Below are 17,892 nucleotides of genomic sequence, written 5' to 3' on the forward strand. Positions count from 1 at the left end.
AACTCTGGAGAAAATTGAATGAGAATAGAAAAGAATATACCTTTTTCTCAGTGACACATTGTATTTTATCCACTGAGGCAAATAGCTGCCCCCAATAAGACTATCCCTTGCCCACATACATTACTGAGCTATTCACATTGTGAAAATAACCTCTGACCTTTAGGGCACTTTACCCATAGCAACAGGGTAGCTAAGTGGCTCAGTGAATACAACACTGGGCTTGGAATCAGGGAGACTCATCTTCATGGATTCAAACCCCCTGCCCAAACCCTCACTGCTACCTCTAGAAGCCAGAGCAGAGATGGAACAGCTGCCCTCTGAGAAACTGGTATACTAATGGGAGTGGGGGAAGGGAGAGTAGCTCTAACTCCCCTGGAGGTATTATTATCCCTCCTTTACAGGTGAGAAACCTGAGACAGAGAGCTTAGGTGTCAGAGATGGGCTTTGAACCCATGTTTCTTTAGTCTCCAAGTCTGTCATTCTGTCTGTTTAAGGACAATATCACTTTCCTTTTTCTTTTTGTAAATTGAAAAGGTTTTACATCAGTCATTTGCTGATATCTGCTCCCCCCCCAAGAATTGTCAAGTGTAACAAAGAAAAATAGCTAAGTGAAATGAACCAACAGAGTGGCCATAAATGAAATTGTATCCAGTATCTTGCACTTACAAGCCCAAGTTCTGTAGAAAGACTTGGGAAGATTATACTGTGTCATGATCAAATGTTAGGTATTGGTACAATTCACAGACTTATGGTGGGTACTACTTCTAACTATGTAAACCCGTCCAATGTCATAAATGGATTTATCAGTTGATGTGGCCAAAGAAATTCATTTCTTAGTGGACAGCCTTCTAGCTGTCCTTAGGTAGGCTGTCCAGAAAACCTTAGATCTACCGCTGGAAAAAACCTCAGAGGTTAGTTAGTCTATACCCTTAAATCTACAGATAAGGAAACTGAGGCCAGAAAGTGCAGGGCCATACAGGTACAAACCATCAGAGCCACTATATCACCCTACCTCCAGGGTGGACAGTGTCCTTTCCCCTGTATAATTCTGCCTCCCAGGGAGGCTATTGAGCCTAGTCTAGGGAACCCAGGGAGCATAAGAAGTTGCCTTCTCTCTAGATCTCCTCAAAGAAAGGGTAACACAGGGGTGGGGAACCTGTGGCCTCAAAGCCACACGTGCCCCTCTAGGTTCTTGGGTGTAGCCTTTTGACTAAGTTCAAATTTTACAGAATAAACCCTTTTATTAAGGGGATTTGTTCTGTGAAGTTTGGATTCAGTCAAAGAGTGATCCTAGTCACTAGGAGGAATTCTCTCAAAGCAGAGGAACAGGATCTCTTGGGAGGGACACCTGTCACTGGTGGTGCTGGCAGCGTTGCCTTCCTAGGAAACAGATTGGGTTCAGACCCACTTAGAACACACAGCCAGTCAGCAGCTTTATTCAGCAACTTAGGATAGGGAAATGAAGCTTGTCGTTCAGGGGGAAACAAAGACAGGAAGAATCATTCAAGGGAAAAAAGAGATGGATTTGGAATGCAGCTGGCAGGACTTACTGTAACACAAGATTCCCTCTTTCAGGGCAAGAGAAAACAAGAAGTGAATCAACAGTTTTATACTGGGAAGGAAGTCTCTTTACACAAAACCGCAGGGTCACTTGTCCAAGGACAACCAATAGGTGTTACAGCAATGGATGAAACCATCGGCTTCACTGTGTCCTTGCATAGGATGATTTCTTTTATTTCTCCTTCGATAGCAGTTGGGGAATCTTCTAACATTAGGCCACCAGGTGTTTGAGGGATGGGCCCATTTCCATACTAAACAAGAATTGTGTTTCCTACATTCCCAGTAGAGGACTTTGAGCTACTCTGTGAGCAATTGTGCTGAAAACATGGCAAATATAAGGTAGGCCTTATTTTTGCCTATGGAAAATGCATAAAGGACTAAGGATATTGCACGGTATCTGGAACACAGCTGGCTCTTAAAAAATGCTTGTTTGCGTCATGATCTGAAAAGGATGTATTTAATATTTCTGCCTTTCTGGATTGGATTATGAGATTTTTATGCCCTTGTAAATGGTTAATTTTTGTGTATGTGCCATGTACTGCTGAGAAAAAAGTATATTCCCTTCTATCCCCATTCAATTTTCTCAAGAAGTTTATCATACCTAACTTTTCTAATATCCTATTCACCTCCTTAACTTCTTTTCTTGTTTATTTTGTGGTTAGGTTGATCTAGTTCAGAGAGGGGGAGGTTGAGGTCCCCCACTAGTCTAGCTTTTCTGTCTATTTCTTCCTTTAACTCCCTGAACTTCTCCTCTAAGAATCTGGATGCTATACCATTCGGTACATATATGTTTAGCAATGATATTTCTTCATATGTAATAAAGTGCCATGGAAAGATAGACTAAAAATAATTGGAAACTAAATAATCTAATCCTAAAAAATACATATTTCTATGCATCTGTTTCTCTAAGATCATGATATCAGGGAGGTCATGCCACGACATGCAAGTGAATTGGATGTAAGTGAAGGATGGATGTGCAAAGTCACCAGCCTCACCTTCTCCTCCACAGCCATCAGGCTCTAGCACAAGATATATATCAGGCTGATGGGAGATGATCCTGGATGCAGTGGGAGGGAGACCTTGTCATTGATTAGCCAACAGTAGGTCCCAGGCCAAACCCCATTTGGTCATTGCTTGGATCCTGGTTGGCTGAGAGTGAATGTAAATAGCAATTGTTTCTGTTTGGGCCAGAAATCCTGAGGGAATTCTCCTCCCAGACTGATTTTTTTTAACCGAGTAATAGAGACCATTCTCTGTTTCACTTCTTACCTAGGATTAATCATTGAATGGGCATTGCCTCAGTCAAACTGAGACCTTGGATATATGGCAATATTTTACATGGGTTGCACATTTTTAATTGTAACATCAGGAGTTCACCTGGCTGGGGAACCCTCTACCTCCTCCATAACTGTGGAGTGTTCTTCTTGATACCAAAGGAATAGGCCAAGAAGCTCCAGGTTGATCATAGGTAGCAGTTTAATCAGTCATTAGCAGTAATAACTAAACAGAGCCAATCTTCAGTTTGGGACGGCAGGCAGACAGTTCAGCAGATCTCCACAAAACACCCCCAAATCCCGCTGGTAATTAGAGAAAACAAAGGAAGGATGAGTTAAGAGAGAGCATCACTTCTGATTGGTGGATATTTTTGATTTTCTGCTTAGTAATGGGCTTGGGAATTAAGCCAATGTTATGCCCAAATATAAGTTTCTGTATTGATCATGTACCAGTCACATATGGGTCATGATACTCTCACTATGGCTTTCCTCGGTCATAGTATTTTAAGTTATGACTCTAAGTTATGAGTTTTTAACAGGTCACCACGTTGGGGCTTTCTCCTTTCACAGAGTTCAAGTTTTTATGGCTTTTCCCCAATTGGGACCCCACAACCCACCCCTGAAAAGCCTCCCCTACACTCTTTCTGAATGTATTGCACAAGGTCCCTGAGGTAGCTCTATACTAGGGTGTTTAGGGCCTTTTTGAGTACAGTTGGGATGGTCCCATTTGTAAGCACAAACCACGGGAGCAGTATAAGCACAGACAGGAAAACAACATGACCAATGAGAAAACTGCCACAATTGTTACAATTTTATTCCATCCCACCCCTGGGGAAGTGAAGGAAGAACCAGTGGCATTTGGGGATCAATGGGAGAGCTGAGTTTCTGAACTAGGTTCAGAGACAAATACACATGGCTTGGGCAGTTTTACAGCGTATTAGGAGTGACAGAGGATTGAATCAATTACAAAATGGGATCAGAACAATTTGATTTCCTCAGTTTCCCCTTTTTCTCTAGGGGAGGCCTGTACAATGTTGATCACTAACCCACCCCAACATCCACTTAATTAACAAATTTCATCTTGGAATCCAGATATCCCATGTAGTTGTACGGTCTCTGGAACATCTTTTCTTGGGGCAATCTGGAAAATATCTTGTCCTCAGGGGCAACTCTTCAATGGAAATTGTTTTTCTGGTTCCAAGTGACTTCTAGAGAATCTTTAGATGTTCCTGCTAAAATCTTTTGCAGAACAGATCTCAATACAAGTTAGCATAGCCTCTCAAATTGTACTTCTCCAATAACTAGATCATATTGTAAAAACCAGTTGAAACCTTAAGCTCCATTCTTAACAAGGGAGCATGAGAGTAGGAACAGAGTTTGCCTGAAGCTTCAGAAAATTTAGGTTTTTACATGCCCCATTAGAATAATTTACATTTGATATAGAGGATTGTCTGATTTTGTTACTTTCTCAAAAGGTTCCACTCTGATTCCAATTCACTTAGGAGATCAAATGCTACTGAGGATTCAATCCCATATGTGAAAATATAACCAACAACATTCTTGCAGGCTTTCCACCCATGAGTTCAATAGTGACATAAGTGAATTTACTTATAAGAAGCTGACTTTACTCCAATTAAATGTTAAAGACTTGGGAGGATACTTTTATAATAGTGCATATCAATAAATTTTTTATAGTACAATGTGGTTGTACCACATTAGAAATAACTTGAATGAAACCGACTTTTCCATTAATGTAACACAAAAAAGGGAGTTAAATCCCTTTAAGAAAACTGAATGCAGTAAAATTTTCTTCACCAAACCTAATAGAAGGTATTTCTGATTTTCACCCAACAAGTTAATAAATTCAAATCTTTCTTTCACAGGCTTTTTTTTTTGTCTGTGCCTTATTACTCCCGTATCATTTAGACATGATAAGCTATTTCAGGGACTTCATCTTTCACATGACTATGCAGACAGGCAGATGACAAGCCCAAGTACTAATTTACCTTGTTGTTTGGGATATGGAATGACTGCACACTCAGATTGAAAACATTAAGATCTCACATACTTGTATTGTGCTCATATCATTTACTGACCCCTGGCTCTGAGTATAGGAATTTGATATAAAAGGAAAAAATCTGGGATGTGATCATAACAGCAACAAACTAGTCCTTCAGGCTTAAGTCTAAGGACCCATATATATCAGGATATAGTGTCCTTAGCTTTGTTTGATTTCAGGCAAGAGTCACAGTTTAATGACCAAATGTGCAGTAATAATTCCACCTCACCACCAGATGTGGGAATAGCCAGGTAGAAAGCATTCCTGTTCAAAGGAACACAATGAGGAAACTGAGCCAGGAGGATCCCACCTTAGATTGCTGACTAGGTTGTCCTCTTGACTTTTTCCCAGATGCAGATCTCTACCTGGTCAAGATCACATTTCCTCTGAGTAGCTTGCAGGATTTCTCACAACTGGCGGATTACTGACTGAATGATTCATCAGACAACTAAATTTAAATTCGAGCCTTAAAATAAAATCAGTTATCATCCCAAGAGCTTTGACTTCAAATGGCAAGTTTCACTAATCACAGCTTAGGGCTAGATAAAATTATTTTTGCTCTCATGGAGTTGCAGTATGAAAGAAAAACTTACCAGGACTCACATCCATAAGAGATTTCACGTAACTTCTTTCACTTGTTTTCCTTTTGTCTCAAATTTAAATTTGTCCTGGTGTAAAAACCAATGACTGGAAATCATTTCTGTATTATATATACTCTTGCAAATTCTCAACAAGACAAGTTTATCCTTTAGGAACTCCAATAACCCAAAGAAGCTCTTTTCCCAGGGCTGATGACCTTGCTTACACAGATGATTTCCAGGAAGCTGGTAAGTTTACAAAATAAGGGGAATTGACAGGGACCCCAGTGAAGGTGCCTGATGCCCCTGCCTGCCCACTCCATGATATATTCTTCCCCCAGACAGCCACATACCCTGGCCAGTCCACTATTTTCTGTATTAATTTAGTTTGTTTTGCACTGACTGAATATCTCCTGTATCCTTCTATGGCTACCCACTTGCCGGGATATCTTTCAGGGTTCCCATAGAGCATCATGCATTCTGCACCAGTATCTACCAGAGTCAACATGGTTTCTTTATTTTTGTGGACCCCAGTGTATGGTAACTGGCACATGGGGATTCTGATCACACTCTATAGCCCTATATCAGAGGCAATCTTAGCCGGCTTACTAAGGGAGAGGAGTCAGGGGTTTCCACCCCACCTCCTCTTAGAGCTGCGGTGGGCTGTGCTCTTTGACATCATGACGACCGCCAGCCCACAAGGAAGAATAGACTAACCCTACTGTACACCTTCATACCCCAAGGAGGACTGCTCTGAATGGGCAGAACCAATCCAGATAAGGCTTTTACTTCATCCCCTCCTTTATACACACAGTAATCAATGACCAGTTTTATGCTTTCACATTAAAACAAAAACCCAAAAAAACTTAGTTAAAAACCAACCCTTTATAAGTGATAGCCATATTGTTTTAGCTATAACTTCCTCTTAATTAGAGGCAAAAGTGGAAATATCCAGTTCTGCAAATGGCAGCTAGAAAACATTATAAGACAGGGTTAGCAGGGCTGAAAAAAATAACATAAGTGGTTTTAAACAATTTTTCCACTTTTACTTTCAGTTGTTACTTTCATAATATCAAACTTATGAAAAGTTGCTTGACATACCTGATACAAAAGTTTACCAATCTGACACATTATTATGTATTTGAAACTTGAAACAAACCTGCTACCAATCAGGTGACTTCAATCCTGTTGAATGTATTTCCAAATTATCTTATACAGAAAATCATGCATCTCATCATCATTGGCATTATATACTGGTCACATCTGATTAATGAACTAATAATAAGTTAACATTTATAGTGTCTGCTCTCTGCCAAGCATCATGCACTGAGAGAAAGGGAAAGGAAGAGGTAGAATGGGGTAAGTTATCTGACATAAATAGGCATGAAAGAGCTTTTACAGTGGAGGAGAAGAGAGAGGAGGTGGCAGGGAATACTTTCACCTTACTCTCATCAGAATTGCCTCAAAGGGTGAATAACACACACATGCACACACACACACACACACACACACACACACACACACACACACAAAATGGGTCCAGAAATCTATCTTGCCCTACAGAAATGCAGGATGGGAAAGGCAGAAGAGAAGGGGGAATGATAGAATGGAGGACAGATTGCACGAGGTGGTTGTCAGAAGCAAAACACTTTTTAAGGAGGAACATAGTGAAAGAAGAGAGAGAATAGAATAAACAAGGGGGAAACAGGATGGAGAGAAATACAGCTAGCAATCATAACTGGCAAAAGAAAAATTATTGTAGCCAAATTCCTCTGATGAAGGCCTCATTTCTCAAATATAGAGGGAATGAGTCAAATTTATACAAATAAGAGCCATTCCCCACCAGATAAATGATCAAAAGATATGACCGGTGACTTTTCAGATGAAGTAATCAAAGCTATCTATACCCATATGAAAAAAAAGTTATAAATCATTATGGATTGGAGAAATGCAAATTAAAACAATTCTGAGGTATTGGCTAATAGGGTAGAAAAGGAAAATGACACATGCTGGAGGAGATGTGGGAAAAATTAGAAATTAATGCACTACTGGTGGAGTTGTGAATGGAATCAAGCATTCTGTAGAACAATTTGGAACTATGCATACCCTTTAACGTAACAATACCACTACTAGGTCTGTATCCTAAAAGAAATTTTAAAAAAAGGAAACAGACCTATATGTACAAAACTATTGATAGCAGCTTTTTTCTTGTGGCAAAGAATTGGAAATTAATGGGATGTGCATCAACTAGGGAATGGTTGAATAAGTTGTGGTATATAATTGTGATGGAATGCTGTGACTCTAGAAGAAATGATAATCACGATGGTCTCACAAAATCCTAGGAAGATTTACATGAACTAATGGAATGTGAAGTGACTAGAACCATGAAAACCTGGTACACAGTTACAGCAATATTATGAGACGATCAGCTGTGAATGATAGCTATTTTCAGCAATATAAAGATTCTACACAACTCTGAAGGACTTGTGATTAAAAATGATAGCCATTCCCAGAGAAAGAAGTGATGGTGTCTGAAGAGAGATGAAAACAGACTTTTTAACTTTACTTTTCTAGAGGGTTTTTTTTTTTGGTCTATGTTTTCTTTTACAACACAACTAATAAAGAAATATGTTTTACATGACTAAACATTTATAAATTACATGAAATAGCTTGCCTGCTCAATGGGTAGGGGGGTGAGAGGCAGGAAGGGGAGAGGATTGGAACTCAACATTTCAAAATGAATGTTAAAAATTGTTTTTACATGTAATTTTGGAAAAGTAAATACTAAATAAACGCTAAATGATAACAAAAACAACATAAGCAGACCATTCCACAGATCCTTTATGTAATATGAATTTACCCCATGGATGTGGATAAGGGCAGAAGGGAGTTAGGAAGGGGACTGCACCCCGTTGAAGGAGGGACAAGGATGTGGTTCAAGGACAGGTGGAGGCTGGACACAGAGAAGCAAGAGCAAGAAGAGGAACACATCGCTAGTGGGGCCAGCCACATGAGGGCCTAGCTGCAGCTGAAAGGAAGAACACCCCGGCAGGCAGATACATGAGGGCCGCACGTGGAAACATTCAGGAGAGGACAGGCCACATGTGGAGGGGACCAGGGACAGACACACAGTAACCTTTGGATGGACAAAGTAGCAAAACACAGGCACCAAACTCTTAAGAGGGTGGGCAGACTAAAATGAAGGTCTGCTCTCTCAGCACTGGAGGTCTCAAGCCAGCTCCCAATCTCGTGGTGGGGTGGCCATCTCTCTGCAGGTCTGTTCTTCTGCTTTCAGTTGGAGGTTACTTTTTAGCTTTTCCTTTTGGGAAGGGGTGCTGGTGGTGTTAGGAGGCTACAGAGTTCCAACTTCAGGGGCAGGAGCAGAAAGAGATCCCAGTATAGTATGGTAAAGTTGACGGAGGTGTTATCTTGGAATACAGATTTCTTATAGAATTCCTTCCATAAACTCCAATTTGTATAACGTGAATTTACCTAAAGCCCCATCTGTCTGCACCCCTTTCTATTCCCATTCAGTTTTCTCCAGAGGTCTTCCATATCTAAGTTTTCTAAAATTCTATTACTCTTCTTAACTTCTTTCTTATTCATTTTATGATTGGGTTTCTCTAGCTCTCATTTGCGTTAAGAATTTGAACCCTATGCCATTTCCAAAATACATCTTTACTTGTGATATTATTTCACTGCCTGTCGTTCCTTTGAACAAGAGGCAGTTTCCCTGCTTAACCTTTTTAATAGGGCTATTTTTGCTTTTGCTTTGTCTGAGATAATGATTACTATCCCTCCATTTTTCACTTTAGTTGAAGTATTAGAGTTTCTGCTCCAACCCCCTTTTTCACTCTGTAGTTCTCTCTTTGTTTCAAGTGAGTTTCTTGTAAAACAAAGGAACAAACAAACGTATTTTTGGATGCTGGTTTCTAATCCATTTTGCTACCCCATTCCATTTTATACGTGAATTCATCCCATTCACACAGTTAAGATTACTAACTATGCATTTACCTCCATCCTATCATCTTCTGTCTCTCCTTCTCTCTTTCTTTTTATCCTGTCTGTTCTCTAATATCTCTTTTGCATAGGACAGCTCTATTTATTTATCACCCCACCCTGTTATCACCACTCTTTCTTTCTCTTTTCCCATTCTCTTTACTTACCTCTAGGGTAACATAGATTTTTATAACCAATTGAATGAGTATATATAGGGACAAACACAAATATAGATATAGATATTTCCCCCTGTTAAAGCAATTTAGATGCGACTGACATTCAAGCATTGGCTACCCCCTCCCAACCATTTTCCACTCCAGGGTAAAAGTTCTTTCTTGCACACCTATTTTCTGTGAGATTATTTCCCCCATTCTTTCTCTCTTTTCTGCCTTCTCCCAGGGCATACATATTTCTTACCTATCCATTTATCTTCCATCATCCCAACCTAAGGGGCTCACTCCCAAACTTCTTTCTATGTAGAATCCCTCCACCTGCTCTAATACTGATCGCATTCTTAGAAGATATGCGTATCCTCTTTCCTTATAGGAAAGTGCACAATTTAACCTCATTGAGTTGCTTACGAATTCTTTTTCATATTTACCTTTTAATGTTTCTTTAGAATCTTGTATTTCAAAGTCATATTTTCTCTTCAGCTCTGGTCTTTTCCTCTGAGTATTTTGATGGTAGATGTGTGTCCCCAGAAAGCAAACCTATAGTAACTAGAATGTTCTCAGAGAGTGTCTTCAGCCCCAAATGTCTTGTCTGCTGAGTGTTCTGATGCTAGATGTGCTTCCCCAGAGAGGAAGCCTGTAGTACCCAGTGTAAGAAAGAGACTGGACAGCCTCTCTGGGCAAAGAAACCAATCTTTATTAAGAGAAACAAAGGTGGGGTCTCAGCTTGCACTGGGCGGACTACAGTCCCCACCTAAGTTTCTCCTACAGACAGGTTTCTTTGCCCAGAGAGGCTTCCCAGCTTCTTTCTTACACTGGAATGTTCCCAAAGAGTTTTCTGCCACAAGTATCTTTTCCTCTGAGTCTTCTCAGAGCGTGGGTGTCTCCACCTATAAGTATTTCATCCACTGAGTATTCTGATGTTAGATGTGCTTCCACAGAGAGCAAGGCTGTAGTAACTGGAATGTTCCCCGAAAGACTGTCTCCTGCCACAAGTATCTTTTCCTCTGAGTCTTCTCAGAGCGTGGGTGTCTCCACCTATAAGTATTTCATCCACTGAGTATTCTGAGACTAGATGTGCTTCCACAGAGAGGCAAGGCTGCAGTAACTGGAATGTTCCCCGAAAGACTATCTCCTGCCACAAGTATCTTTTCCTCTGAGTCTTCTCAGAGCGTGGGTGTCTCCACCTATAAGTATTTCATCCACTGAGTATTCTGAGACTAGATGCGCTTCCACAGAGAGCAAGGCTGCAGTAATTGGAATGTTCTCAGAGAGACTGTCTCCTGCCACAAATATCTTTTCCTCTGTATAGTATTTTAGTTGTGTTGATTGCTTTTGCTCCCTAAAACAAAAAATACCATTTGTCACAAGGATATGGCTCTCAGGGAGGAGGAGAGGCAGAGGGAGGGATACATGGGATACCATCACATAAGATACAGAAAACATCAATAAAATTGTTTTTAAATGAGGTCAAGTATCTAAAGGGTATTGATGGAGAAGTGGCCAGGGGAAAGAATGGGGTTTTGGACGTGCAGAGTGATTCCTTCCACCTCTGCAGCCTCCGGATCAGGCCTTGGCTTGAGAACTCCAGCACTGAGAGAGGAGAAATTTGGCTGCTCCATTAATCCGCAGCTCTGGCATCCACGGGTCAGTATTCTGTCCACCCCTGCTCGGGGTACTGTGTATCTTTCTTCAGTCCATGTGTCACCTCTCTTTTTCTGTGTGTGGTCATGTCCAGCCTCCACATGTCTGTCCTCCACTTGTTCTTCCTCTCAGTTCTGGCCAGGCCACCATATGGCTGGCCCCAACATGCACCTGATCCTCTTCCTACTCTTGCTTCTCTGTCCCTGGCCCCCATGTGTCCTTGAACTGTTTCCTGGCCCACTCCCTTCACAGGCATGTGACCCCCTTCCTGCCTCCCTTGTAATCACATCTGTGGCCAAATTCAAATTACTTCAAAATCCTTCTACTTACAGGCTTGTCCAATGGTCCACTTACACAAAACAAGAATTGCCTGTAGTTCATAAAAAAAACAACAAACTGATGGCACGTGTGGAAAGCAGTTTGGAAGAAATTTGATAAGAGATCAACACCTCACACCAAGTATCAAATTAAATATAAAGGAATACATGCATTAGACACGAGAGTTAAAATAATATAGTAATAATTGATGAAAATTACAGATAGGAGATATAAATATAATCATTAATAATTACTCTTGCTTAGACCTACTTCTTAAAGGAAAAGTAAAATAACATACAGAAGGAAAGAGATGGCAAAACTATACTAAGTGCTCAACTTTCCCTCTCAGAATTAAGCAAATATAAGCATAAAATAATAAAAAGAGAAGTTAAAGAGAGGAAAGGAATACTAGAAAAGTTAGACATGAGAGAACTCTGGAGAAAACTGAATGGAAATAGAAAGGAATGTAGCTTTTTCTTAGCTGTAAATGGTACCTTCTCAAAAAATGAACATGTATTAGGGCACAAAAACCTCATAACCAAATGGAGAAAAAAGAGAAATACTAAATGCACTTTTTACAGACCACGATGCAATATAAATTACAGAGACATGGAAGCATAGATTAAAATTAATTGAAAAGTAAAATATCCAGTCTCAAAGAATGAATGGGTGAAAGAACAAAACATTATTCAGCAATCAATAATTTCATTAAAAAGAATTACAACAATGAGGCAAGAGATCCAAATTTGTGGGATGCACCCAAAGCAGTACTTAAGAGGAAATTTCTGTCTCTAAATGCTCAGATCCATAAAACAGACAAAGGATAGGTCAAAGAATTGGGCACGAATAATATAAAAGTAGAAAAGAACAAATGAAAAATCTCCTATTATACATCAACATGGAAATCTGTAAGTCAAAGGTGAGATTAAGAAGTTTTTCTTTCAAAAATCAAATTAAAAAAATAAAAGCAGGTACTGCTTTTATCAAAATACTAACAAATCATATAAATCAGGGGCAGCTAGGTGGTGCAGTAGATAGAGCTCTGGCTTTGGAGTCAGGAGGACCTCAGTTCAAATCCAGCATCAGACACCTGACACTTACTAGCTGTGTGACCCTGGGCAAGTCACTTAACCCCAGCTGCCTCACCAAAAAGCAAAAACAAAAAGAAAGGAAAACAAAAACAAAGACAAAAAAAACGTGATAAACTATTGGGTAACTTGATTAACAAAAAAAAAAAACAAATTACCAGTTTCAAAAACAAAGAGTAAATGCATCACCAATGAAGATGAAATTACAGCAGTGCTAAGGAGCTTTTTGCTCAAACATATGCCAGCAAAACTGACAATCTATTTGAAACGGATGAATAATTACAAAAAACATGACCTGCCCATGTTAACAGAAGAGGAAATAGAATACATAAATAACTGTCTTAAAGGAAAAAAATTGAACACGGCACACATCAGTTTCCTAGGAAAAAATTCTCAGGACCAGATCAAGTGTGAAAGTGAATTCTAGTAAACATTTAAAAAAAATTCATCCCAATACTATATAAACTACTTGAAACAACAGGTAAAGAAGGAATCCTATCAAATTCCTTTTATGGCACAAACATGTTTGTGATACCTAAACAGGGGGGTAGGGATATACACAAACTAATATTAGAGGAGCTGTGAAATGACACATCCATTTTCCAAAGTAATTTGGAATTCTGCAAAGAACAATGTCCAAAGCCTCTAAAACAAAGACTCCATTATACCCCAATGGAGCCATTAATGAGAAAAATGTCCCCATATATTCCAAAATATTTATAATAACACTCTTTGTGACAGGTATGATTTGTAAAGAAAGCAGATGCTCATCAAGGGGGGAATGGCTAAATAAGACATGGAACAAGACAAGAACATGAAAGGCATGGAATGCTGTTCCCATGCAAGAAGAAATGATGTGTGGGAAGAGTACAGAGAAGTATGGAAAAACCTTTGTGAACTGATGCAAAGTGAATTGAGTAAAAACAAAAAACCCAACCCAACAGTATATATACTCAGTAACTACAACTGAAGTAGAAAGAACGACACAGCAAAATTTTTAAAGTACCTCTAACAAAACATTAAAGATGAAGTGGGCCTGAAAAGGAAATGTAAGAAGACATCATCACCCTACCCCATCCAGGTGAGAGGTCCACAGGTGTTACACATTGCACATCTTTTCCCAAATGCATCCATCAGTTGTGCTCACTTTTCTTTTCCTTCCTAATCAAGAAATACCATTCCTCACATGGCATGGCTCTCGAGGATAGGGAGAGGGAGGAATACATGGGACACCCTGATGACATCAGAAACAAAAAACATAAAAAAAAATTCAGAAAGAGGTCAAACATCTTAAGGGAAATAATGAGGGAGTGGAAGGAGGAAAGAAAGGGGTCTGGCTTAGTGATTATCGGCAGCAGATCCAAACGATATTACAAATCTGTGATTATGAAAATAACTATTGCTGTTGTTTAGTCGTGACTTTTCCTCATCTCATTTGAGGTTTTCTTGGCAAAGCTATTGGAGTGGTTTCCCATTTTCTTTTGTGGCTCATTGGACAGATGAGACACTGAGGGAAACAGGGTGAAGTGACTTGCCCAGGGTCACACAGATAGTAAGTGTCTGAGACCATTTTCAACACTAGGAGATCATTCCTCTTGACTCTGGGCTCAGCAGAATACCTAGCTGCCGAGAAAACAATTTCAACTTTTTAAAAATTGAAAAGCTGATCAGTTGAAAAGATCAGGTATGCAATATACAGAAGCCAACAAATAAAACGAAATAGTGTTTAAGAAATCCATAGATAGTAGTTGGGGCGGGGGGGGGGGGGGAAAGACACAGTATATAGTTAAAAAAAAAGACAGCAGAAGGAAAAAACAGTTTGTCAGAAATTTGATAGGTCATCAACACCTCTGGCCACCAATCAAATTAAACCACAGATGAATACAGGAATCAGGTATAAAAAGGGAATCGATAACAAATTAGGGAGTGGAGGAGGAAATTACTTTTCACATTGATGGATAGGGCAAGAGGTTATGAAAGAACAAAGAATAGAGAGAATCACCGAAAATAAAATGGATGATTCTGCTTCTATAAAGTTGAAATGCTTTTGCACAAACAGATTAAATGCGGTTAAAATGAGAAAGGTAACAACTAAGTGAGGAAAATCTTCCTTACAGTAAAGATCTCTAAGGCCTGTTGCACATGCAAGACAAAGAAGGAACTGATTGCAATTTCTAAGAATAAGAGCCATTCTCTACTAGGTCAAAGGACAGGCACGTTTTCAAAGGAAGAAGTCCAAACTATCAAAGGCCCTAGGACAAAATGATCCAGATCCTTTATAATGAGAGAAGGGCACATTAAAACAACTCTTTTCTTTCAGGCTGTAAATCACAGAGATCCCAGGTTCAGGAACAGTCCCTCTTTCTGTTCCACATCAAGGTACGTGGAAACTCCCCATTCATCAGGCCCTGGTGGAACCAGAACAAAAAATCATATACCTTAAAGTAAAGGACACCAAACAAAAGAGGTGACAAGGAGAAGGGGAGGGGAAGAGTTCCTACACTCTGTCCTCTCTCCCCAGCCGCAAGGCCAAGCCAAGGATGGGAGGAAGGGAAGAAGAAAGGATGGAAACATCCACCTGAGAAGGGGAGGGAGGGAGTGTCTCCAAAGGCTTCTCCCAGCTGGCCTCCACCCCACTGCATCTCCCCACCCCCCAAGCTCCATACCTGCAGTCAAATGCATGGGCAGGCAGGAAGCCCCAGGCAGAAGCAGCCATGGGGAAGCAGGCACAGGAGCACACACCCACAAAAGACACACGCTCCCCCCACCAGCCTCTGTCTTACACACACACACACACAGACACACACAGATTATACAACCTACATATACTAGAGGCATAAACAAAAGCATTGATACTCCAGGATCTTCCACCCACCATTACACCCAACCTCCTGAGCACTAATTGGGGAGGGTCGAGGGTCTGATTCATGAAAAGGTTGGGGGGGGAGAAAGGAAGAAAAGGAGAAAAAAGGGGGAGGCTGAGGCAGGACCAGGGGAGGGGGCACTTACCTCCCTCAGAAACACTTAGGCATTAGTAGGACCCTCAGGATACGTCAGTCTGCAAGATGGGGGTAACGAAGGGGAGGGGTGTGGAGGGGCAAGGAGACCTCTAGCTTTCCATGCTACTCACATCCTCCTCCAGAGACAAAGAAACTCACACTTAATAGAAGGTAGGAGAGCCCCACCCCCTCCTTCAGGCCCGGACTCTGTGACGTCACTGCAGAGCAGGGTAGTCTCCTCCAGAGCAAAGAAGGAGAGGAGGGGGTTTCTGATATCACGCCCAAAGCAGTGGGGAGCCCTCCCAGTCATTTCTCTCTACCTCCATGACCCAAACAGAATAGGGAAGCGGACCGCAGGTGCATCTTCCACGTGGAAGTGGCCCTGGCGCTGACCAGGGTCCCAGGTTCACGAGGACAGGCTGCTGGGAATGGGGTGGGAAGCGGCAGCAGAGCTCAGCTTGCAGTTCTTGAGGATCGGCCCCTTTATGCAAACTGGGAGGGGGAGGACAAAGAGGGCATGGCGGAGGGGGAGGGAGGGGTGCCCTGGGCTCCACAAAAGGGAAGAGAACAGTAGCTGCAGCAGCATCTGCAAAGCAGTAGTGAATGGAACTTGGATTCCTCACAATCCCCAGAGCAGAGAAAGTGTTGGGGGAGGTCTAAGGAAGGGGCGGGACTCAGCCTCTTTTCTCCCGCCAAAAGGAGACAAAGATCTGGGCGGGGAAGGGGGTGAGGGAGATTGGGGCACCAAGGGAGGCAGCTTGTCTGCCCTGGCTGTTCATGTGAGGGTACTCTGGCATAAATCCTATATAATATAAACCTTGCAGACCCTGGACAAGAGGGAGGCACATCCTCTTTTCTGGCTCAGTGTCCTCTACAAACGGGAGACAAAATGCTCCAAATTCCTTGTAATTAGAGAAGTGCACATTAAAACAACTCTTTTCTTTCAGGCTGTAAATCACAGAGATCCGCAGGTTCAGGAACAGTCCCCTCTTTCTGTTCCACAGCAAGGTACGTGGAAACTCCCCATTCACCAGGCCCTGGTGGAAACCAGAACAAAAAATCAATATACCATTAAAGTAAAGGACACCAAACAAAAGAGGTGACAAGGAGAAGGGGAGGGGAAGAGTTCCTAGACTGTGTCCTCTCCCCAGCCTCAAGGCCAAGCCAAGGATGGGAGGAAGGGAGGAAGAAACGATGGAAACATCCACCTGAGGGGGGGAGGCAGGGAGTGTCTCCAAAGGCTTCTCCCTGCTGGCCTCCACTCCACTTCACGTCACCACCCCCAAGCCCCAGACCTCCACACAAAGGCCTGGGAAGGCAGGAAGCTCCAGGGAGAAGCAGCCCTGGGGGAGTAGGCACACGGAGCACCCCCCCATACATACACACACTGAAACATTCATACCCCCCCCCCACAGACGATCCTACCTACGGACACAACACAGGCATAAACAAAGGTATCCATACTCCCAGGACCTTCCACTCACCCTTAGAAACCACATCCTGATCATTAAGAGAAGCAAATTGTGGAGGGGGCGTCCTCGGCTTCATGAAAATTTTGTGGTGGGAGAAGAGAAGGAGAAGAAAGGGAGGGGCTGAGGCAGGAGCAGGGAGGGGGCACTCACCTCGCTCACAGACACTTCGACACTTGCAGGACCCTCCGGATCTGTCAGTCTGGAAGATGGGGGTAACGGAGGGGAGGGGTGTGGAGAAGGAAAGTGGGGGGGCACTCGGACCTCCAGCTGCTCACCCCACTCATAGCCTCCACCAGAGACAAAGACTTCCAAGATGGTGAGAGAGGGTGGGTACAGTGACGTCACTGTAGGGCGGGGCTAGTCTCTCAGAGCAGAGGGGGAAGGGCGGAGGAGAGAGAAGGCTCTGTGACATCAGGCTCAGAGCAGTGGGGAGCCCCCCCGCCAGTCATTTCTTTCTGCCCCCATCAGCCAAACAGACCAGGGAAGTGGGCCGCAGGTGCGTCTTCCATCTGGAAGTGGCCCTGGGGCTGATCCGGTTCCCAGGCTCCTGAGAGCAAGCTGCTGGGACTGGGGGTGGGGGCAGCAGCTCAGCTCAGCTAGGAGCTCTTGAAGGTGGGCCCCTTTAGGGACACTGGGAGGGGGAAGAAGGAAGGGAAGGGGGAGGTCGAGGGAGGGCTGTCCTGGGCTCCAAGAAAGGGGAGAGCACAGAAGCTGCAGCAAGATCTGCAAAC

General features: G+C 42.2%; 1 long non-coding RNA gene across 2 annotated transcripts; it reads right to left on the reverse strand.

The window, feature by feature from the left end:
• Positions 1 to 9,935: 9,935 nt before the first annotated feature.
• LOC110204067 (uncharacterized) lies at positions 9,936 to 17,886 on the reverse strand. Of its 2 annotated transcripts, none has more exons than XR_002323188.2 (4): positions 17,312 to 17,886; positions 16,516 to 16,726; positions 13,763 to 13,924; positions 9,936 to 10,982 (listed from the first exon to the last, which is right to left on the reverse strand). It is a non-coding gene; the product is annotated as an uncharacterized LOC110204067 (long non-coding RNA). The 2 variants fall into 2 exon arrangements; XR_002323187.2 differs by having other exon boundaries at positions 16,507 to 16,726.
• Between the last annotated feature and the right edge of the window lie 6 nt (positions 17,887 to 17,892).

The sequence above is a fragment of the Phascolarctos cinereus genome, unplaced genomic scaffold (genome assembly GCF_003287225.1).
Source record: "Phascolarctos cinereus isolate Bilbo 61053 unplaced genomic scaffold, phaCin_HiC Scaffold_84;HRSCAF=622, whole genome shotgun sequence".
In the NCBI taxonomy this organism is placed as follows: Eukaryota; Metazoa; Chordata; class Mammalia; order Diprotodontia; family Phascolarctidae; genus Phascolarctos; species Phascolarctos cinereus.